A 24,470-nucleotide genomic window follows, 5' to 3' on the forward strand; every position below is an offset into this window, starting at 1 on the left:
CTATTTGTATGACACTGGAAAGAAAGAGAAGGAGGAGGAAGAGGAAGAGAAGGAGGAGGAAGAAGAAGAAAAAGAGAAGGAGGATGAGGAGGAGGAAGAGGAGCAGGAAGAGGAGGAGAAGAAGAAACTTTGATATAAGAACAGCAATCCAATTTTGACTTGGATCAGATCATTTTGGGAGCACTGAAAGCTTGCAAGTCATCAGTTTGACCTGTACCTATAGTTTCAAAATAACACACCCCCTGACATTCCATGGAAAAAGCAAAGAAAAAAAAAAAATACAGAGAAGACCTTCCTTCCAAAAGGGTTCAGAAACATGCCCTTACATCAGATCTGAAGTGAGGAAAGATATTAGAAAAATAAGTAGACAAGGAGGGGGGATAGGATCATACTCTAACTCTAACTTGAAAAACACAAATATAGGAGAAGAGATCGACTCCAAGCAAAGTCTCAAAAAAAAAAAAAAAAACCCATCTGGGACACAAACTAAATTAGAATTCTGGGAAAAGATGGAACAAAAGTTAAACACTTGTTTTTGTTCTTGTTTTTTAATTAATGAGATGAAAATTCTAGAGAAAAGCAAGAGAAATAAATGGAAAATATCAAATAAAAAAATTGAAATGGGAATTAAGTTTGATACAAGAAGCACAACATTTTGTCTCAGAAATAAACTCCCTGAAAATTAGAATTGACCAAATGGAAACTAATGATGCCATGAAGCAATAGAAATAAAAAGAAATGTTAGAACAAAATCAAAAGACTGTAGAAAGAAAAAGAATAAGGTATTTCATTGAAAAAACAATTCAACTAGAAAACAGATCAAAGAGAAAAAAATCAAGAATCATTGAGCTGCCTGAATATTTACTTAAAATAAGAACCTACACATCACATTCCAAGAAGTCTTAAAAGAAAAATTCCTAGATATCTTGGATCCAGAGGGCAAAATGCAAATAGAAAGATTCCATCAGTCACCTCTTGAAAAAATATTCTCAAATAGAGGCCCAGGAACAAAATCCAGAGCTTACAAATCAAATTTAAAAATACGACAAGCAGCCCAAAAGAAAGAATTCAAGTACTGAAGAATCACAGTTGAGATTACACAGATTTTAGTAGCCATAATTATAATGAAGTCAAAATCTTGGAAAGTAATATTTCAAAAGTTAAAGATTGTTATATGACATCTAAGAATAACTTAACTAGAAAAAATCCCACAGAGGGGAAAAAAAAACAGATTTTCAGTAAGATAAAGAGTTTCCAGACATTTCTCATTAAAAGACCAGAGCTACAGAAAAACTTTGAAATTTAAACATTTCTAAATCAATAGAACTTCTAAGGGACTAAAGGAAAGGAAAGATGGGGGAAATTATCTCTCATCTATATAAACAAGGATATAGTGAATAAGGGGAGCAGCTAACACTTGAACCTCTCTGAACTGGTCAGTAAAGGGAAAAATATACACACTTGCATGTAGAAATTCATTTTACTCAACAGGAAAATAGAAGGGAAGGGGGAGAAGAAAGAATGAGCAATTAGATGGAAGAATGAGGAATTAGATGGAAGACAGATTGAGAGAAATTATTTCTAAGCAAAACAAACTCTAAGAAGATACAAAACTATGCAGCTCTCTCTAAGCGGTGGCAAAAATAGGAAACTAAGGGAATATTCATAAATTGGAGAAGGGTTGAACAAGTTATAATATATAAATGTGAAAGAATATTATTGTACTATAACAATATTTATGGATATGTTTCATAAAAACCCAGGTAGAGTTGTATGAACTAATGTCAAGGGATGTAAGTAGAATCAGGAGAACAATTTATACAATGATATAATGTGATAAATAGAAATTAGAAAATCATTAGTGTAATGATCAACTATAATTCCAGAGCACTGATGATATAACATTATACTTCTCTACTGACGTAAGTGAAGAACTTAAAATGAAACATTGTTTTTTTGGATATAGCCAATCCAGAAATTTATTTTGCTTACCTATACATGTTCACAACTGGGATTTTGTTTTCCTTTTCATTACAAAAGGGAAGGATAGGAGGGCAAAGACAGAGGATGAGTTTTTGCTGATTGAAAAATATAGGGGTCCATCAGCTTCACCAGACTTCCAAAGGGAGCCAGTATAAGAACATCTTCCCTTAAGGAACAATATTACATGCAATTAAGATCCTGGATGAAATCCATAGCTCTTAGTTCTTACCAGAAAGCCACTCCAATGGAAACAACACACAAACAAACTCACTAGCCATAATTACCTCTGGCAAGCTCAGACCAGTTTTAGGTAGGACAACAAGATCAATTTTTCATGGGAGGTTATGAAACACTTTCTTCTGAAACAATTCCTACCCAGAGGCCAGTCTGGGTCTCTGGCCCCGATTCTAGTGTTGACCCCACTTGTTCAGTCTTGAATTGTAATCTTGGGGCTAAAGGTAATGAGGCCTTAAGGATAGAACATACTGCAGGAGAGTCTTCCTTACCTGAAACAAAGCTGAACACAAATACAGATAGAACTCATTAAAGAAAAGTAAGAGCAGAAATTACAGCATTAATACTGAGCCCATTAGAATTTGCAAAGGGCAACTCGAACCTTTATTAATGCCCTAATCTTGTATCTTGTTTGGGAAGGTGGCTGACCCAATGCCAAAGAAACACCAATTTTTACAGGTTTCCTTACTTAAAAGGAAAAGTCGAGTCCCTAACTAATGGTGAAGCAATTCTGTGTCAAACATCAAAGGACATCCTATCTAAGCAAAGAGAGACTTTTCACCTTTGAATCCTAGATCAGGAAGTATGAGATGTGTCAATTAAGAGAGTACTCAATGTCATGGAACCACATGTATTCTGAATTATAGGACATCCAAAAGCAATCTGTCAAAATAACAGATGGACTTCATCTATCTCATGTCCAACATGACCTCCCTGCCTCGTTTCTCTCCCTTATTTTCTATTCTTTAATCCGCTATCAAAGAATATAAACAATTCTCAAAGAATTACAACCTATTAACAATCACAAAGAATCTTCAGAATCACAAATATTAAAAATGTATGAGTCAAAAGTTTTACCGAACAATTTAGCAAATTAGCAAACATGAGGCTAGTTAAGTGTTACAAGGATTATGGGAAAGCTGACGCACTCATCCATCTTTAGTGGATTTCTGATTTGGTCCAACCATTCTGGGAAGGAATTCAGAATTATGCTACGAGATTGACTAAAAATGGCCATATCCTTTGGTTCAGATATCCTAGTGTTAGGAACATATTCCCAAAAGGTTTGATAACGAAAAGTTCACACATATACCAAATTTTCTAGTCACAATTTTTGTAACAAAAGCAAAGAACTATTAATAAAACTGATATTCAGGGCAGCTAGGTGGTGCAGTAGATAGAGCACTAGCTCTGAAATCAGGAGGAACTGAGTTCAAATCTTTTCTCAGACACTTAACACTTCCTAGCTGTGTGACCCTGGGCAAGTCACTTAAGATTGCCTCAGCAAAAAAATAAAATAAAATAAAACTGATACTCATCAACTCAAAGATGCAAAGAGAAATTATGTTACATGAATATAATGGAATCATTATACTGACATAAGAAATGAATATGATGGACACAGAGAAGCATATAAAGAATTATATGAATAGATTCAGAGAAGAGTAAACAGAATCAGAAAAACCACATATATATTGACTATGACAATGCTCTTTCCATTTATATCAACAATTGAAATTGAATGTTTTTAAATTATAATGCCCAAACTTGATCCTAAAGAAGTAATATAAGAAGACAACGTCTTTTTTTTATAAAATTGAACTATGAATACGTGTTCCATTAAATACATTTTCTTAAATTGGAAATTAATTGTTGTATATTTTGAACATATGATATTTTTCTGTTTTTTTTTCTATTTTATTTTGTATTTAAATTTTAAATAAATAAAAACATTTTAAAAAAATAAAAAATAAAACTGGCCTTGGGAACGGAGCATGAAACATTCCATATATCAAACTTTATCAATGTTTTCACAGATTTTTCCAGGATTTTTTTTTACTCTTTCTTTTAGAATGATTCATCTATTTCACTATATTTAGAGGAACTTTGAGGGGGGTAATTTTGAGAACCCAAACATTGCTTTAGGCAAGGAAAAAAGATGGTACAGATTGTTAGAAGACATCTGCCGATTTTGGACATGAAAAGAGCTATAAATGAAGCTCATCTCATTTATCATTTTCTCACTGACAGAGGCACCAACACCCAATTTCTGAGAATTGGTCATTTTCCATAAGGTTAACTTCGCAAGGTCAGAGAAATCCCCTCTCAACATTCTTAACTTCCTTTAATTACTAGGTATGGATTTAACAATTACCTATGCACGTGTCTACTGTAAATCTTTCTTGAACCCTTTGATCTAACTATCCTGCTTCTGGTCACAGGCCATAAGAAAGTCTAAGAGACAAAGAAAAGTTTCATATAGAGAAAAAAAGAAAAGATCAAGAAAAATCAGAGCAACATTTTTGTGGTAACAAAAAAGGAAAGAAAGGGAGGTGTGTGCCATCAATTGAGGAATAACAATAGGCTGCAATAAAAAGAATACAATAGAAACTTGTTCTTTAATAAGGAACTATAGTCCATGTAATATGATTGTGTGTATGTATATGTGTGTATGTGAGTGTGTGTGTGTGTGTGTGTGTGTGTGTGTGTGTAGTAATACAATAAAATAATGATGGATATCTCCCCCATTCACCTATCCACAAAGCTCTCCTCTCCTACACTATGATAAATCAAACTTAAAAGTTCAAAAACTCCTTACTTTCCCCTAAACCCTCTTCTCTTTTAGAGTTCCCTATTCCTGGCAAGACACCACTGTCCTACCTAAGTTTACAATGTTTTAGCCATCATCAACTCCTCATTTTCATTCTACAAAACCAATTAATTGCCACATTTTGTTCTTTCTTTCACTACAAGTTTTGAATATATCTTCATTCCAATCACAGGGCCACAATGCCTTCATCAAGTTTCCCAGGGCTATTTGAATAACTTGCAGACTAATCTTCCTACCTTAAGTCTCTCTTCACTCCTTCCACCTTTCATCCAATAGCAAAGTGGTTTTCCTAAAGTATAAGTCTGCTCATGCCACTCCCCTGCTCAATAAACTTAAATGGCTCCCTATTACTATGCTTCACCTTCCATCTCCTAGACTTTACACTATAATGTTTTCCTCCATAGCTATAGCTCTTAATATCCCTAATGGTAGAGTGATAAATGGCTCACTGCCATGATCTCGAAACCACAACTACAGTCATCCCAGTGACCAACTTCCATTACCTAATCTTGCAGCCCAGACCATCCAAAGTATCCTTTCCCTGAGCAACTCCATCATTTTCTTTCTTGACTCACCCTTTCTTTTCACTGCAACAATATAGCTATAATGACTATACTCTGATTCTTAGATCTAAAAGTTCATCTACATTTATTTCTTGATCAGTGTATGTAAAAATAAATGAGGGAGCCCACATTGGGGAAAAAAGACCATTTTTGGTAGCTATAAATTCAGATTTTTTTTTAGTATTGCAACATCTATAAGCAGAGTAGGAAGAGGACCCTAAAAATAAGAGAAAAATGAAGAAAGAGCTGACTCAGTCAGGAAAACTGGGTTAGAATCCCATTTCATAAACTTACAAGGTAGGATGATAATAATAACAATAATAATATAGCTAACATATAATATTTATGATGTGCCATGTACTGTTAAGTGCTTTAAAAAAAAACTACTAACTCATTTAATTCTCACAACAATGGAAGACAGATGTTACTATTATCCCCATGTTACAGATGAAAAAACTGAGAAATGGCTAGCCTGTGATTGCACAAGTAGGAACTATCTTAAGCTAGATTTGAACTCAGGTTTTCGTGACTCCTGTTATATTTATTAGGTAACTCATTTAATTTCTCAAAAAGTCAATGCCATTATATGGAAATATGACAATATTAATACTAATACTACCACAGAAGATTGTTATAAAGAAAACAAAATCTTAAAAGAGCTATAGAAAGACAAGTTATTATTAATGCTCTGGGACGCCTCCCAAATCCATGTATTCCTTCAAAAATTAGTTTTTAAGAAACTGTGTTAGTTGCTGAAGAACAAAAAAGAGAAAAACCAAGTAATTGCTGCCCTCAAGAATCTTCTACTAAGTACACAGTTAAGGAGGCAGAATCATAAAAAATAGAAAGGACCCAGGTCAAGAGACAAGGATAATTCTTATCTATGCCTGTTTGTTTATCTGATTGGCCAAAGTCTCCAGGGGACCTTGGACACTCTACTTCTCCCTCTGGGAAATGAGGGAGTTGAACTAACTGAGCAGGCTCTTTCCAGTCCAACTTACCTAAATTTATGTATTAAAAAATACAAAATATTTGCCAAATAAATATGAAGTTTCAAAAGGGCGAGAAAAAGGGCTCCAACAATTGGAGGGATAAGGAAAGACTTCATGTGGGAAGTGACATTTAAACACTATCAATCACATAAAGCTTGAAGAGCTAGAGAAAGGTGAAATATTGCTCTTGGGGACCTCTCAAATCTACGCTTCCATTCAAAAAAGTAATTTTTTTAAAAAAACTGTGATAAGTGTTAGGGAATAAAAAAATTAGTTTCTACTCTCAAGAATTTTCCATTCTATTGGGTACCCAGTTAAGGAGGCAGAATCCTAGATAAGGAAGAATTGATTTCAACTCTTATCTATGCTTGTTTGATGAACATATTCAAAGTCCCCAGAAAAACGTGAATATAATACTCCCTTGGAAATGAGGGAATTGAATTAGATGAGCAGGCTCTTTCCAGCTCAAGGTTTCTGAATGTATGAATATATATATATATATATGTGTGTGTGTGTGTGTGTGTGTGTGTAATATATTAAAACATATATATAGTAAATAAAAAGTAAATAAAAAATTTCAAAAAGGGGGGAAAAACTCCAATAATTGGAGGGACAGGGAAAGGCTTCACGTAGAAAGTGACATTTAAGTACTATCTACCGCAAAAGATTGAATAGTTTGAAGAGCTATAGGAAGGTGAATTATTATCATTGCTCTTGAGTACCTCCTAAATCCATAAATTCATTCAAAAAGCAATTTTTTTAAAAGAAATTGTGTTAGGTTCTGGGGGGGGGGAAGAAAAACCAAGTAGTTCTTGCCCTCAACAATCTTCCATTCTACTGGCAGAATCCCAGGTTAGAGATAAGGTAGATTTTTTTCAACTCTTATCCATGCCAGCTTGATTAGTGGAGTGACCCAAGGTCCCCAGGGGCCCTTGGACACAATACTTCTGCCTCTGAAAAATGAGGGAGTTGAACTAGATGAGCAGGTTCTTTCCAGCTCAAGATTTTTGAATTTACGTATTTAAAAAATGCAAAAATGTTAACTGAATAAATATAAAGAATCAAAAGAGAGGGGAAGAGCGTTCCAACAATTGGAGGGATAAGGAAAGGCTTCATGTAGGAGATGACATTTGAGCTGAGACTTGATTGGGACTAGACAATGTTATGCATGGGGATTCCGTATGAGGGCTTCTAGATTTAGAACTGAGAGGGATTTCAGAGGCCATCTCAAGTCCAGCCCCTTCATTTTAGAGAAAAGGATGGTGAGATCCGGAGAGGGGGAAATGTCTTTCTTAGGGTCTCACAGCTACTAAGAACTGGGAGTAGAAGGTAGGACTAAGCATTCACTGTCCCGGGCTCATTGTCTAAACTCCAGGCTCTAAGGAGACAGGTTTCTCCTTGAAGAGTTACTAACATTCAATTGGACTCAGTGACCATTTACTATGCACTTAGTAAATTCAATTTCCTGAGTTCAGGGTCCAGAATAAGGTACTAAAAATGACAGTCTAAGTTGGTTTGCCAGCAGCTTCCCTACTTCCTAACTGTGGATGCAGGGGAGGGAAATTGGGCATATACTGGAGTGGATTCATCGACAGAAACTGGGGATAAAGGGGGGGGAGGGAGGGTAATCAGAAGTCCAGTGATCCAAGATGCACTGAGAGAGTGGGGAATGACACTAGGAGGAAAGAAGAGTAAAAAAGTAGGAGTCTGGAGAAAAGGAATCAGGAATATGAGCTGGAAGAGCTCATCTGATTCCAGTCCAACTACCTCCAAAAGAAGAAATTAAAGTAGGAAAAGAATAATGAAGAAAACAATGAATTTGGGACAAAGTACCTGAAGGGGGGTGGGGAGGGAGAGAAGGAGGAATAGAGAAGTGGCAGGAAGGGAAGAGGGATGACAAAAAGAAGGGAAGAACAAGGAGAGAGGAAAAAGGGAAAGAAAGAGACAGACAGGAAGAAGAAGGAGGAGGAGGAGGAGGAGGAAGGGAGGAAGGAGGGAAGGGGGAAGGAAGGGAGGAAAATAAGGAGGGAGAGGAGGAGGGGAGAGAGGGGAGGAAGGAGGGAGGAAGAAGGGAGGAAGGAGGGAAGGGGGAGGAAGGGAGGGAAAGGAGGAGGAGGGAGAGGAGGGGGGAGGGGGAAGGAGAGGAAGGAAGATCTTGAGCAAATCATTAGCCCTCTGGACTTGCTTTCCTCAATGTATTTTACAGATTAAGAAACTGAGGTACAAAGAGATCACCAGACTAGTTCTCTTTAAGTGTCTGAAGGAATTGAACCTAAATTTTTCCCGTTGTTTGAAGTCTCATTCCCTACCCACTTCATCAGCGAACTGGGGAAAGAAGGAAGCAGGAAGGAGGAGAATGAATATGGTTACAAAGAGGAGAGGGGGAGAAACAAAGGAAGACTGAAGGGGAAGCGGAGTCCAAAGGAGGAGGGAAGAAGGTGAGTAAGGAAAGAAGGCAGGGAGAAAGGCGAGAAGAGAGGGTGGGGGCTGAGCACTGCGGCTTCACAGCCCCGTTTCTCCAGCCCCTGCAGGAGCCAGCACCCAGGGGCCCTCTGGCTGGTGTGAGTGTACGTGTGCACGTGTGCATTTGTGTGCGCGTGTTCCGAGGGGCCCCTGCACTCTCACAGGAGGGCGGGCCGGGGCTGCGGGAGGCTCCCCAGAGGCCCGATCCTCCGTCCCCCCGGCCGATCGCCCGCCCCCACCCCCTGGGTGTCACTCACTTACTTGCACAGCCTACACAGGCAGCGCCCCACCAAGTTTGCCTGACTTGGAGCTTTCCCCTCAGCTGGAGCTGCGGCGGCTGCCCCGCCCCCTCAGCCAGCCCACGAAAGCACTTCCAGATTGGCCGTCGGAGCCCGCTCCCTGATTGGCTGGCCACTTCCCCGCCTCCTTTCTCGCCTCTCCTCCTCTTCCTCCTCCTCCTCCCTTCCCTTCCCTCTTCCCAGTTAATTCATTCAAGCCGAGGCCTTCTTTGCCTTTTCTTTAGGCTGCGCCCTGTGGAGCAGGCCCCTCGGCCTCCTTCCCTGCTCCGGGCTCCCCCGCAGCCACACCGGGCATTTCTGCTGGGCCCCCGGGGCTCGATGGCTAGAGGGCCTTCCCTGGAGGAGCAATGGGCAAATCGAAGGGAGAATGAAACAAACTATTTTGCAAAGCCAATATTATTCATACTATTATTAACATATCTGTAATAGTAATATTATACATTATTTATATATTATACTATTATAACATAATATTAATATTTGTTGAATTATATATATATATTATTTGTATTATTTACATAGATCCTTTTATTTATTTAAATTTTATTTAATTATATTTATTAATAGAAATTTATTTGTTATATATTATACTTATATATTACATATTTATATGCATAAATATGTAACATATAATAATGTATAATATAAAATATATTTATATAATATTAAAATAAATATAAATAATAAAATAATAAATAAATATTTTGAGGCATCGGGGAAGGAATGAATGGAGACAAAGTTTTTATCAGATTTTTCAGAAGTTTGATATCTGTGTACAAAACACACAGGTAAGTCATTCTCCAAGTACTCCACAGAAATGAAGAAGAAATTCTCAACAGCGTTACAAACTATACCATCTATAAGAAAGAATCTAACTCAAATATAAATGGAGGCCACTAAGGATCTCCAAAGAACCAGGAGATCATTATACATTTCAACAACAATACTGTATGGAGATGTATTCTGATGGAAGTGGATATCTTCAACATAGAGAAGATCTAATTCAGATCCAATTGATCAATGATAGACAGAATCAGCCACACCCAGAGAAGGATCACTGGGAAATGAGTGTAAACTGCATTTTTGTTTTTCTTTCCAGGTTATTTTTACCTTCTGAATCCAATTCTTCCTTTGCAACAACAAGAAGAACAAAATTCGCTTCTGCGCATATATATATTTTATCTAGGATATACTATAACATATTTAACATGTATGGGACTGCCTGCCATCTAGAGGAGGGGGTGGAGGGAAGGAGGGGAAAATTTGGAACAGAAGGGAGTGCAAGGGATAATGTGAAAAATTACCCATGCATATGTACTGTCAAAAAAAAAAAATGTTAATAAATAAATAAATTTAAAAAAAAAAAAAGATCTCCAAAGGTACATTTTCAGTTAGAAAATTGGACATTGATGTTATCTAGATTCTACTGGACTTTTATTTATTTGGTAAATAATTTAAAATTACATTTTAATCTTATTTAGGCCTTATTCAAGAGTATTGAAGGTCACAAGTCTGGGCTGTGATTTGCTTGCCACTTCTGTTCCAGATTACTAATAATAAGAGATATGTACATCAAAACAACTCTCAAATTTCATTTCATATACAGTAAATCGGTAAAAATAAACAAAGTCAGAAACATTCAAGGTCAGAGGGGCTGTGGAAAAGCCAGCACACGAATCTGGTTTTTGGTGGTTGTATGAATCAGTACAGGCCTTCTGGAAAGTAATTTGAAATTATGTAAATAAAGTGAACTAAATGGCCAAACCATTGGATATATATTCCAAAGGAAGCCATTTATCAAAAAACAAAACACAGAAATATTTATAGCAACAGTTTGGTGGGAACAAAAATTATAAATTAAATAGCTGCTTATTGATTGGGGGAAGGCTAAATAAGTTGTGACATATGGTTGTAAGACTTCTGTAAGAAATGCTAAATATCATGAATATAGGGTAGCACAGACATGTAAGAAAAAAATGAAAACTAAAACTAGCAGAGGCCGGGAAATAATATATAATCCTGCCCATGGAAGGAACAATGACCTAAATACACATGAAAGGAAATGTTACACTTCCTAACCCATGATATCACTATTATGTTATATCCCAAAAATATCAAAGAAAAAGGCGAAGGACACTTAGGCACAAGAATATTTCTGGACATTTTTTGATGTTTGTAGTGGCAAAGAATTAAAAAATGAGGAAATGGCCATCAATGGGAGAATGGCCAAACAAGTTAGAGTATGTAAAAGTGATAGAATACTTTATTTGTGCTGTAAGAAGTAATGAGGTTCAGAAAAACCTGGGTAAGATTTATATTAATTAATGCAAAACGAAGTGAGAAGAAACAAGAGGAAAAGTTTATATAAGGATGATAATATCAGTAAAGACAAACAACTCAAAAAGACTTAGGAACTGTTGAACCAAAGGACCAATCACACTTTTGGAGAATTCCTGATATTTGTTTTTCTTACCAAGATCATCTGAACAATAAATGGCAAAGGGTGTTCAAAGTAGATGTCTATTCTGGAATCCTTTCACTCCAAAATTCAGCACCATTTTCCCCCTCACCCATCCAGTGTAATAATCCAGTTTGCTGCAGCAGAAAGTGACCAAGCTGTGATTTGAACCCAGGTCTTCTGGCTCTAAATTTCCCAATCTTCCTATTCTACCACTGTGACATCACTATTTGTGTGTTTTCTTTTGTTTTTGTTTTTTCCAGGAAGCCATGTAGCATTCTGGTTAAGAACCTTGCAGACTCAGGTTCTGCCATGGCTCCATCTCAGCTCTCTGATTATGAGCAAGCTAGATCAGCTCTCAATACCACCTAAGAAACTATGGAAAAGTCTAAGGTGCAAAACAGTTGCTTTTTTGTATCAGTCAATAGTTTTCAGACTGGGTCACATAAAACACATCTGAACCAAAAAAAAAAAAAAAAAAAAAAAAAAACCCTTTTCTTTTTTCTTCACTTAAGTCCTTCAATGTATCAAAGCAGTAGAGATGAAAGCGACCCTGATTTCTGGGAACCTCTGCCAGCAGAATACAAATTGTAACTGTTTCTATCAACCTAGAAATAGAGACCCACAATAGGTGGCTTGAACAATCCCAGGATGTCGGCTCTAGAAGGAACCTCAGAAATTATCAGGTTCAAAGTCCAGGCCAATATGTGGGGCAAGGGCAAAGCAGCTAAATCAAATGGGAAGGAAGAGGGGAAAATCCATCATATAGCTCGCAAGGCAGCCCATTCTCTTGGTATCGAGCTCTAATTGTTTAAAAGTATCTCCCTGTATCAAACTTAACTCTGTCTCCAGTACTTTCTACCCAATGATCCTAGGGATTTACAAACTTTCAATCAATATGTTGATTGCCACACCCACCATTATCATCCCCTTCATCCCAAAACTATGGAACCCTGAAGCCCAAGAGGATGAATGTATCATTCATATTATAATGTTTTCAATACTCTCATTTCCTCCCAGCTCTCCACTTTTCTGGGACAAGGGGAGGTGACAACAGGAATGGAAAATGTCTTGACTCTAATAGCTCTGAGGTCTTTCTCCAAGTTGGAAATGGGAGGAGGCAGCCCATGCAAGGCAGTGTCATGATGAGTCAGTCCCTAAGAGGAGGGATAGATACATTGTAAAGGCAAGGATACTTTCTAGACTGTCGAGGAGATACTGTTTCTTTCGGTATTTGTATTAAATTAAAATGTCTTTGTGTTGTATAAAATTCAGTTCTGGATTTGATGTCGTCTTACCCCAAGTGCTTAACTGAGGACTTGTGAAGATATTCCTTATGGGGGGAGTATCAAATCCTAGGATTCCCAGATGCTACCAAAGTGGGGGAAAGAAAGAAGGAGGAGGAGAGGACAAGGAGAAAGAGAAGAAAGGAGAAGGAAGAGAAAGAAGAAAGAGAAGGAGAAAGAAGGAGGAAGGGGAGGAGAAAGGAAAAGGAAAGGAGGTGGAGGAGGAGAAGAAGAGAAAGGCTTTTTCTCCCAACCTTACTCTGTATATATTTTGTAAATAAGTCATTTATTTTCTAAATGTTTGTGCTTAGGAACAATAAGTAGGAGATATAAATAGCTATAATAATGCTACATATATGTATATGTAATTATATTTACATAGCTAAATTATATATGTAAATATGTTACCCATATGAAATACACATATAAATATACAATATAAACTATGATTATACACATGTTTTATGACTATATGATATTTATAGCTAAGGGATATGAATGCACGCATATAAATATACATAAATAAAATATGTACACACACTTATCTCTATATAAGAGTAGTGAAAAGAGAGATGCTTTCAAACCAAGAAGACTAGAGTTCAAATCATTCATCCTTCATATCCTTTTCAAGATCTGCCTTGAACACAGAGGGCTTACGTCAGCCTAAGTTATTCTGCACTACTGGAGGGAATTTCCTTACCCAAAGAGTTATTTTTTATCAATGAGATTGCAGGTTTAGTCTCTACTTGTTTATCCATCTATCAGTGTGTGTGTGTGTGTGTGTGTGTGTGTGTGTGTGTGTGTGTGTGTGTAGTGAATGTATGTGTGTATATGAGTGAATGTGTGTGTGTGTGAATGTGTGTGTGTGAATCTGTGTGTGTGTGAGTGAATGTGTGTGTGAGTGAATGTGTGTATGTGAATGTGTGTGTGTGTGTGTGTGAGGAGTGAATGTATGTGTGTATATGAGTGAATGTGTGTGTGTGTGAATCTGTGGGTGTGAGTGACTGTGTATGTGTGAGTGAATGTGTGTGTGTGAATCTGTGTGTGTGTGAATCTCTGTGTGTGAGTGAATGTGTGTGTGAATGTGTGTGAGTGACTGTGTATGTGTGAGTGAATGTGTGTGTGTGAATCTGTGTGTGTGTGAATCTCTGTGTGTGAGTGAATGTGTGTGTGAATGTGTGTATGTGAATGTGTGTGTGAATGTCTGTGAGTGACTGTGTATGTGTAAGTGAATGTGTGTGTGTGAATCTGTGTGTGTGTGAATCTCTCTGTGTGAGTGAATGTGTGTGTGAATGTGTGTATGTGAATGTGTGTGTGAATGTCTGTGAGTGAATGTGTGTGTGTGAATGCGTGTATGTGAAGGTGTGTGTGAATGTCTGTGAGTGAATGTGTGTGCGTGAATGTGTGTGTGTGTGTGAATCTGTGTGTGTGTGAGTGAATGTGTGTGTGAATGTGTGTGTGTGAATGCGTGTGTGTGTGTGTGAGGAGTGAATGTATGTGTGTATATGAGTGAATGTGTGTGTGTTTACTGCCAGATTGCTTCAAATGGCTTGTTTGAGCCCAAATGAAGTTGCTAGGTAAATGAAATCTCTCTTGACAAATGAAACACACCACAGAAGTATGGGATTATTAAGGGTCTTGCATCATGAGTGTAGCAAAGCCCTTGTACTTAGGATGTTAGTGGCTTTCTCTTGACTCAATTATGTCTTCTCTGCTAAGAGTAAATCCCACAGGAAAAAGCCAAATATGATTGTAGCACAGAAGACTTAAGTTAGATAAAAAGAACAACTTTCTGTCTGAATTGTGAAATAGGGGAAAGTTGAGCAATCTTCTTCCTGCTCATTGGTGGTTTAGGGCAGGGAGTTCTGGGAGGCAACAAGATTGATCTACTTTCTCATTGACCTCTAGAAGTTCTTTCTAGCAGTTACATTTTGCTTTGGAGAAACTACCTGGATTAGTAAAATTCCTAATCATAAATCCAATCCAGTCAAATCCAGTCCAATTTAGTCCACTCCAATCCAATAAGCATTTATTAAATATTATGTTCTAGATTAAATAGTCACATGTTCTAGCTAGATTGACAGAATGAGGAACATTTCCTCTTACAAGAAATTTATGTTTTACTGTGGCGGTACGACATGGTAACAGGTAAGTATATGCTTGATAATTTGAGAAGGGAAAGAGAACAATTGGAAAACACTTCCTTCAGTATTTATCAGCACTTAAAATGAGCCTTGAAGGAAACAAGTGAGGGGGGATGCACTCTAGTCATGTACAAAGTCAAGAAAGAAGGAGAGAGATTGCAGAGTTCAGGGAACAGTCAAGGCGCCATTTTGTCTGTAACTTACATCGCACCAAAGGGAGTAAAAGACAATAAACCTGTAAAGTTTTGATGAAGCCAGATGGTGCAGGCTTTATTAAAACACAATATGGTCTTGGTGTTTTATACTAAACAGTGGAATACTCTAATTGTTTGAGTAAGGGAGGGATAGGGACAATCTTGTATTTTAGGAAGATGATTGTTGTTTTCATTTTGGTGATGGATTGGAAAAGGGGAAGTCTGAAAGCCAGGTGTCTAATTAAGAGGCCCTTTTGAGAGTCTATGTGAAAATAATGACTGCCTGAACTTGGCTGATGGCTTTGTGAGTAGAGAGAAGGGAGGAAATAATAGAGAGGTTGCAGAAGTAGAATTACCAAGAATTGCCAACTCATTGGATATAGGAAGAGTAACTTTGTGGGAGTGAGGAATCCAAGATGACTCTTAGACTGTGAACTTGCTTGACTGAAAGGATGGTATGACCTGAATAGAAATAAAGATTAGAGAAGGGTTGGGTCTGGCAGGAGAAAAGAGAAAGCTCTTCTTGACAGATGGCTGTGACCTGAGCTCCTTCTTTAAATGTGTTCATTTTTTATTGAAAGCCTGCCAAGAAGAAATTATCCCATCCATTAAATTATCAATTTCTTGTGGATAAGGACTATTTTTTCTTTATAAAAATATTGTCTGCTGAATAAATTTCCTCATTTTTCTCAACACCCTCTTCTTCATGAAGCTGTTTTAAATTTTCCAAACTTCTACTAACTTTCTTTACCTAACTACTATGAAACAGACCAAGGATGCACTTGATCCTCTTCCTCCTCCTCCTCCTCCTCCTCATCTTCTTCCTCTTCTTCTTCTTCTTCTTTTGCTGAGGGAAATTGGGGTTAAGTGGCTTGCCCAGGGTCACACAGCTAGGAAGTATCTGGGGTCAGATTTGAACTCAGTTCCTCCTGATTTCATGGCTAGTGCTCTATCCACTGCACCACCTAACTTCCCCCAAACTTGATCCTTCTTTTAGAAATATTAGGAAATGATTTTTCTTAATATCCTAGTCTGAAACCTTAGGACTTAGAGGAAAGAAAAGCCTTATCAATCTTTTTTTTTACTCTTACAAAATCCTTTCCATCCCTTTTCCCTTAGCAGAGGACTAATCATTTTTTAAGGAAGCTGGTTAAAAAGTTCATGGAAATACTTCATTCTCCTTTTTCATAGAATGAAGCTAGTGACTAAATAAAGGTTGCTTTAATCCACTTAAGAGCAATTCCTTTTTTCTCCACGCCTTGATTGGAATAAGGAAATGATGATATAACACTAGAGAACTCAACTTTCTCAATTTAACCAATTAATCAATGATGTGACATATATATATATATATATATATATATATATATATATATGTGTGTGTGTGTGTGTGTGTGTGTATGTATATGTGTGTATGTATATGTATATATGTGTGTATGTATATGTGTGTATATGTATATATACATGTAAATGTTTATATAGATATAGACATAACTTAGGGTTCAACTGAGCCAACCAATCAAACAAAGGCACTGAATTAATAGAATGAACAAGCCTTTTATTCAATACTTAAGAAATGTTTGTTGGATGGAAATGAATGCCAAGAAATCATATTGATAGAACAGTAAAGATAGAAATAATGTTCTAAAATATCTGGTAGCTGATCCAGAAAGGTGGTCCAAAAAAGGAGCAATAATTTGTCCCTACTCATTTATTGTCAAAGTTAGGACTAGAGCCTAATTTACTCTGACTTTCTCAATTCTTCCCACTACAATACATTTAGTAGAAAGTTTATCTTGAAGTTTCTACCACCTCATACCAAAACTCTAAGTTGGAAAGGACTTCTGAAACAAATTAGTTCCACCTGATCGCATAGCAGGCACTTATCAGATTGGCGGGTGGCACAAACTTAGTAATGACAGCAAACCTTCCAAATAATGGAGCCAGGATTTAAAAAGATTTTGCCCAGTCAGAATGTGAAACCCAAGAGTTAAATTTAATGTAAAACCAAAAAAATCATTTTCACATGTACAAAATCAATTAATGAACCAGTTGTCTTTAAGTACCTATTATGTACTAGGCACTGGGTTAAGCATTTTGTGTATTTGTATGGGGGGAAAAATAAAAAAAAAAAAATTAAAAAGAGTTGTTGGTTTTAATGGGTTGCAGATTCAATGAGTCAACAGTGAAATGCAATAGCCTAGAAGGCTAATTATGATTGTAGGCTCTGTTGAGGAAAGTTTCTTGTGTTCAGGGATAAAGAGGTGAGAGCCCCATTTACTTTACCATGAACGAACCATTTCTGGAGTGTGTGACCTCAGATGACCGAACTAAACAGATAAATACAGGCTTAATGTCAAGGGGGAAAGCTACTTCCTACGAATTAGAGCCAGCTATAAGTAGAAGAGCATGAATCAGCGGGTGATGATTCTATCCTTCCTAAAGGTCTTCAGGAAAAGATTGGATTCACATCTATAGGGTATGTTTTAGAGGAGATTTTTTTTCCTAGATAGCAAGCACAGGGGTTCAGGCTCTCCCCAAGGTCATCCAAATGATATGTGTCAGAGGCAAGCAATGAATCCAGATTTGTCTGACACCAAGATTCCCTTTAATAAGTATTCAGATAGTCTTTGTCTAAAGACTTCCAGGAAGACAGAGCCCAACACCTCCTTGAATAGTCCCTCCCACTTCTGGACAGCTGAAATTATCAGGAAGTGAGACAAAATTTACCTCCCTTGTAACTTTCAGTGATTGCCTCGAATTTGCCTTCTGAGGTAGAATTATCTTCCCATCAGAGCTCCTGTGTAATGATATGTTTCCCCTTCCAGACAATCCATTTTCATTTCAAAAGTGCCTTTCAGAATGAGAATGCCTTAACTAAAAAGAAGGAAAGTATCAAGGAAGGATGCAATAATCTTTTAGACATGAAAAAAGAAACCAAGTTTGAATCCTTGCTAGATTTTATAGGCTTCATAGTGGGCCACTGAGGAAGATGATTGGAGGTGGGCTGGGTCAATATTTCTGCTCTCAAACTATGTTAGTCCCTCCTAGTGCATCTCTTCATAAGACCAGTCAAGCTCCTTTTCTAACTCTTTAGAGTTTTCTACATGATTATGTACTACAGAGCAGCCTGGGAAGTAACCAAGATGAAGGACCTGGAATCTATGACATATGAAGATTAGTCAAGAGAACTGGGGATAGTAAGCCTGGAGTAGATTAAGGTGTGTGTGTGTGTGTGTGTGTGTGTGTGTGTGTGTGTGTGTGTGTGTGTATGTGTGTTTCAAGAGAGGGAAGTTGATAGCCAATTTCAATTCTTGGAGGGACTGTCATATGAAAGAGGGGTTAAAGTTGCTCCATTTGCCCTAGAGAGTCATGGGAGAAAATGGTAAAGAATGGTTTAAACATGATGTCAGGAAACCAAACAAAACACAAAAATAAATATATAGACAAAGCCCAAGAAAACTCCTTCACGATGAAAATTATCTACAATTGGAAGAGACTTTTTGGAGAGATTGGGATCTTCTTTGTGGGTCTCCGAAGAGCAGCTCTTGGGGATGTTACAGAGATTCCTTTCATGTAGAGTTGGATTAGGTGGCTTTTATGGCTCCTTCCAGCTCTCAAATTCTATATTCAAGTCCATGATGAATGTCAAGAATCTCAGAAAAGGGCAGGTTGAGAAGAAAAATGTGATTAATTTGGGATCCAGTTGGGAGTGTTTTCTTAGACCACAGGTCTATCTAGAGAAGAATGTACCCTCCTCTGGACTAATCTTTTTGGCCATCTCCTTTCCCTCTTTCCTTCTGTGCAAAGAAGGACTGGGTTAACCAGTTCTTCTGGCTTCTCCTGACAGAGGTGGGGTTTTCTCTCTCAGTCAGTTGTACATACCATCCTCCCAACCACATAAGCACAGAATCTTAGAGATTTAAAAGACCTCAGAGAACACCTTATCATAAGATCTTAAATGCAAAAATTTTAATAACATTTGCAATTAATTGGGTCCTTCTTGCTTATCGGATGATCTCCATGAAGAAAATAGACTTGCTTAAGGTCACACTGGCAGCAATTAACCCAGCTCTGATTTCAAGTATACTGCTTTTTCCACTTCACCAGGGGTTCATCATTGTGTGAGTGGTATATGTTTACGACATGTTTATGTCTGTGTGTATATGTGCATATGTGTGAGTGTATAGAATAAAACTCGTTCATATGGACCCATTCTCAAAATTACATTTTAAGTGTTTTAAGTAAAAGGCAGAAGGTATACATAAACCACTTTTAGTGAAATAGTTATCATTTTTTTTTAATTCAGGAAACACATCAGTGCATCTCTATTTTCAGAAAGACTGAGGCTGGTGAATCCATCGACCTCAGGAGGTACAGTAGGGCTAAAACAGCCAGTGTCCACACCAAATCTTAGCAATGAGCCCTTGGGAAAGGGAGGCCGCTAAACTGTTTAAGCTTTAAACTGTTCTTATTGAAGGAGATGGATGAAAGGATTAGTCAAGAGGGGGGCACATTCCTCAGCAGAGACCTGGGGTCTAAGGGAGTGTTCTCCCTTTAGATCACAGATTAATCACATCTTCTCTTTCCTGAGATTCTTGGAGTTTGTCATGTTCTTGATTACAGAATTTGAGAGCTGGAAGATGCTGTAATAGCCATCTAATCCAATTTTATATGAAAGGAATCTCCACTGTAACATTCCCAACAAGGAGTCTTCCGAGGGCTATTTGTAGACCTATAAAGGAAGGAATCCCAACCTCTCCAAGAAGCCCATTCCAATTTTAGAAGTTTTAGAAATTCAGAATTTGGAAAGAATACAGTTTTTCAAAGACTTGATCACAGAACCATGGAACTTGAGAGCTGAAAAAAAACTTAGCAGCTCTTTAGATCAACCATATGTGAAGAGGATTCCTAGGGTGAGGTGAACCTGCTTAAAAAGAAGAGGAAATCAGAAGTTGAATTTCTCTGCCAAAAAAGGAGTGAGATTCAGCAGATTTTCACGAAGTTCTTTACCTTCTGGGGCACCCTCTTCTGAATGAGCTCAGCTTATCACTGCCCTGCATAAATTGGGACACCGAGACCCAAATCCAGTCTTTTAGCTGTGGTCTAATGACAAAATATATATATATATATATGTATATATATATATATATATATATATATATATATATAATAAAACAATCTTCTCCTTAGTTCTGGACATTATGCTTTCCTGTAAACAGCCTAAGATTGTATTAGGTTTCTTAGCTGTCATATCATGTTCTTGACTCACACTGAACTTACAATCTATTAAAATGCCTAGGTTGTTTTTTAGCTGAATGACTCTTAAGTCATTGCCAAGCTCTTTCCCAAACTGCCATCCTGTACTTGTGGAGCTGATTTTCTTTTAATGTCAGTGGGAAATGAACATTTATACTTAAGAAATTATAGTATATCCTATGCATCCCAACATTCTAACATGTCAAGATGCTTTTGAATCCAATCTGCCATCTGATGTGATCACTACTTCTAACTTTGCATCAATTGTAAATGGGATAATGGTACCATTTATTCATTTGTACAAGTTATTATTAAAGCAGGAGAGGAGCAAGCAAAAACTTCTCTGCTAGAGATCTCCTTTCTAGTTTACATTAAGTTTTACAGACTGTTCTTTGTATTTGGTCATTCAACCAATTTCCTAATTGTCTTCTCATTGGATAATGGCCTCCTTCCTTGCCCTTGGACTTTGAGAGACAGGGTAATTTTGTGGCAAGAGTACAAGTCATTAGGATTGCCTTAAAATACTGACTCTCTTCTTGTCTGTATGATTTGGAGCAAATTTCTTCCCTATTTCTGGGAAGTTTTTATATCAGGAAACTGATAGGATCAGAATAGATGGGGGGGGGTCTCTTCTAATTTAAGTCTGTGATGCTGAAATAAGGATGAATTCACGGAGTACATGCACTTTTTGTGAGAAGTAGGAGGTTTTCTGATCTTTTGTGAAGGGAAAATGTTGCCAGAGCCTCTCTCAGGCTCTGTTCTCCCAGAGCTCTCTTTGACAATACCATACTCCTCACCATTCAGGGATCTGCAGCAAGTTCCTTACTTTTCTATTTTTTCTATCATTTTCTTCATTTGAAAAATGAGGAGTGTGGATTTGATAGCTCTGAGCTTTATCCCAGATCTAAATCTATTATCCAATGATGAAGTGAATTATAATCATGTAATTGCTGAGGGAAGTTGAGTGGCTCAATGGATAGTGTCAGGTCTTACTCATCTTATTGAGTTCAAATCTGACCTTAGATACTCACTAACTGTGTGACCTTGATTGAGTCACTTTACTCTGTTTGCCTCAATTTCCTCATCTGTAAAATCAGCTGATGAAAGAAATGATAAACCACTTCAGTATATGTGCCAAGAGAACTCCAAAAGGGGGATGTGACTTTAAAAAGACCCACAAGTTTGCTATTGAGGGACAGGACACTTATTAACCCATTGTGCTAAGAAAGGTCTTTTTTCAGGAACAAAATATATGGAAATATATATTTCAGCATGGATGCTGAAATATAATATCTAAAGTTTTGCTTTATAATTTTCTAATTGTGAAGAGTTGATATTCAGCTTTTCCTGGGAAGAAAAGGTGACACTGAAGACCTCATTTGTATGCTTTGAGAAAACTTAAAGGGCTAAGTCATTTTTCTCGCTTCCCACTGTTGAAAAGAGCAGGAAAGCTCCCTGAAATCAGCATTAAATGACCCTTAGACAAGATGTCATTCTACCAGTTTCTAGTTGTTTGACCTTAGATAAGTCATTTACTATCCCTGAGTCTGAATTTCTTCATTCATAAAAAAAAAAGAACTAAAATCCCTGCTGTGACTATGATGCTGGAATCTGTGAGAATAAGATTTTTAAGATGTGAAATGTCTTTATAAAATGTCAAGTCACTGTGGAAACATGAAATAAGATCATTGCCAAAGGTCAAGGATGAAGCCACAAACATTTGTTAAGTTCCTACTGTGTGCCAGACACTCTGATAAACACTGGGGATACAAAAAAGAAGCAAAATAGTTCCTATCCCCAAGGAGCTCAAAATCTCATGAAAAACCCCCACAGGATTAATATGTATGGATATTTTTTGCACCCAATTGGGGGATTCCTAGAAATGTACACTGCTTTTGAAAATACTTTCAGAATAAAACCTCACTCTTCCCTGCATCTTATTTCACTCTGCCTGACCCACTTTTCCCCACCAAGGCTTCTTAACTAAAGTGTTGGGATACTTTTCCTTCTCTCTGCTGCCCACAATTGGGCCTTCCATAGGCTGATCCTGAGTCATGTTAAGAGAAATGCAAACATTGCGGTAAACCTCCTCAGCATTTTTTAACCCCCAAATCTCAAGGGATGGATGGTTTGTATAAAGAGGCAGCAGGTGGTAAGAGGAGATAAGGGACATGGACAAGAACAAACACTGGCTGGGCTCCGCTCAAAGCTTGGAGGAATCATCCCTTCCCTCAGCCTTCCCAATGAGACAAAAGACAAGGACCAAGAAATGAAGGAGAAAAGAAATAACCATTTATATGGCACCTACTGTATGCAAGTCTTTGGGCTAAGTGTTAGACAGATATCTCATTTTATCCTCACAACAACTATATGAGGGAGATGTTATTATTATCCCCATTATACATTTGAGGAAACTGAGGCAGAGACAAAGGTTGTAATTTGCCCTTGAGAACTTTTAAAATTCTGTATCTTCATACAAAATCTCCAAATCAATGCCTAAAAATGTCCATGCCCAACGTTTCCTGAGAGGATACTACATAAGACTATGAAATCTTTGAGGGAAGAGACATTTGCTTTTTTGGTGGGTCCCCTGTGACTGAGGCCAGATTTGAATAAGAGCTAATATTTATATACAAGGCACTGTGCTGGGTACTTTGTCATTATTAACTTTTTTGATCTTTACAGAAACCCTGTGAGATAGATGCTTCATTATCCCCATTTTATAGATGAGGAAACTGAGGCAGAGATTAAATGACTTGCCTAGGTCATACAGTCAGTATCTGAGACAGAACTGAATCTGGGTCTTCTTGACTATGGGCCCAGCGATGTTTCCTTTATGTCACTTAGCCTGTCTCTATAGAGGTATGTGTTGAAATGATTATAGTGCCCATTAAAAATTACTATACTGAAGGTTTCACAGAAATACATCTTTTATTATTTATTTATTTATTTTGCTGAGGAAATTGGGCTTAAGTGATTTGCCCAGGGTCACACAGCGAGGCAGTGTCTGAGGTCACATTCGCCCCAGCTATTTTTATTCTTAATGGCAGTATATATATATATATATGTATACATATATATACATGTATATATATGTATACATATATATATGTATATATATATATATATGTATACATATATATATGTATATATATATATATACATATATATATGTATATATATATATATCCATTGGCCAGAGAAATTCCTTCCTATCTGGAAGGAAACTCTGGCACTGGATTGCTTTACTTTTGTTAGGTTGAAATGGTCACAATTGACCCATTTCAACTGTCATGAATGGAGTGGAATCGATCATTAATTCAATATTATGAACATACAGAAATGGAAGTCTTTGTTTAAGCAGACACCACTGGAACATTTGTTTGAGTACTATGTTCTTGATAGAGGGAATCATCATTTAATGTTCACTTAATAACGACAGGGGACTAGGAGCCACTACTTTCTGGGTGGCCAATCCACTTTGGGATTACTCTAATCATTAGGATTTCCCATGTCAGAACCTAGAATGTAGGAATAGATGGAAATGAACATAAAAATAGGAGAAAGTCAGAGCTAGAAGAGCCTTGGAACATAGAATGTTAAAGCTAAGAAGGCTCTCAGAATCTAATATGTTGTCACCTCGAAAGTTGGAAATCAGAATTCAAGAGTTAAAAAAGAATGACCATATAATGTCAGAATGTAAAAGGTTGGAGTTGAAAGGGACATAATACAATGTCAGAATGTCAAAATTGATAGGAATTCTCTTCCTGCTCCCTATCTCACACCACACCCTGTGTTATCATTTTCTTTTAAATAACATTTAAAAATATAGTTTACCAAAAATGATCATTGATAACAGCTAACACATCTATTTCCTGACATTTCTAGTAAACTAAATAAAGCAGAAAAACATTTCTTGGGTGTTCAACTCAGGAAGTTGAACTCATTCGATTGGTCTTACTGCCTTTAAATACTCATTTTGAA

General features: G+C 37.2%; 1 protein-coding gene across 1 annotated transcript in view; it reads right to left on the bottom strand.

Annotated features, from left to right (window-relative positions):
* Window positions 1–9,205, bottom strand: part of FGGY (FGGY carbohydrate kinase domain containing) — a 517,954-nt gene extending 508,749 nt beyond the window's left edge. The window contains exon 1 of the mRNA XM_074265798.1: window positions 9,108–9,205. The gene's annotated coding sequence lies outside the window, so the exon portion shown is untranslated. The remainder of the gene's footprint in view (window positions 1–9,107) is intronic.
* Between the last annotated feature and the right edge of the window lie 15,265 nt (window positions 9,206–24,470).

The sequence above is a fragment of the Sminthopsis crassicaudata genome, chromosome 4, assembly GCF_048593235.1.
Source record: "Sminthopsis crassicaudata isolate SCR6 chromosome 4, ASM4859323v1, whole genome shotgun sequence".
Classification (NCBI taxonomy): Eukaryota; Metazoa; Chordata; class Mammalia; order Dasyuromorphia; family Dasyuridae; genus Sminthopsis; species Sminthopsis crassicaudata.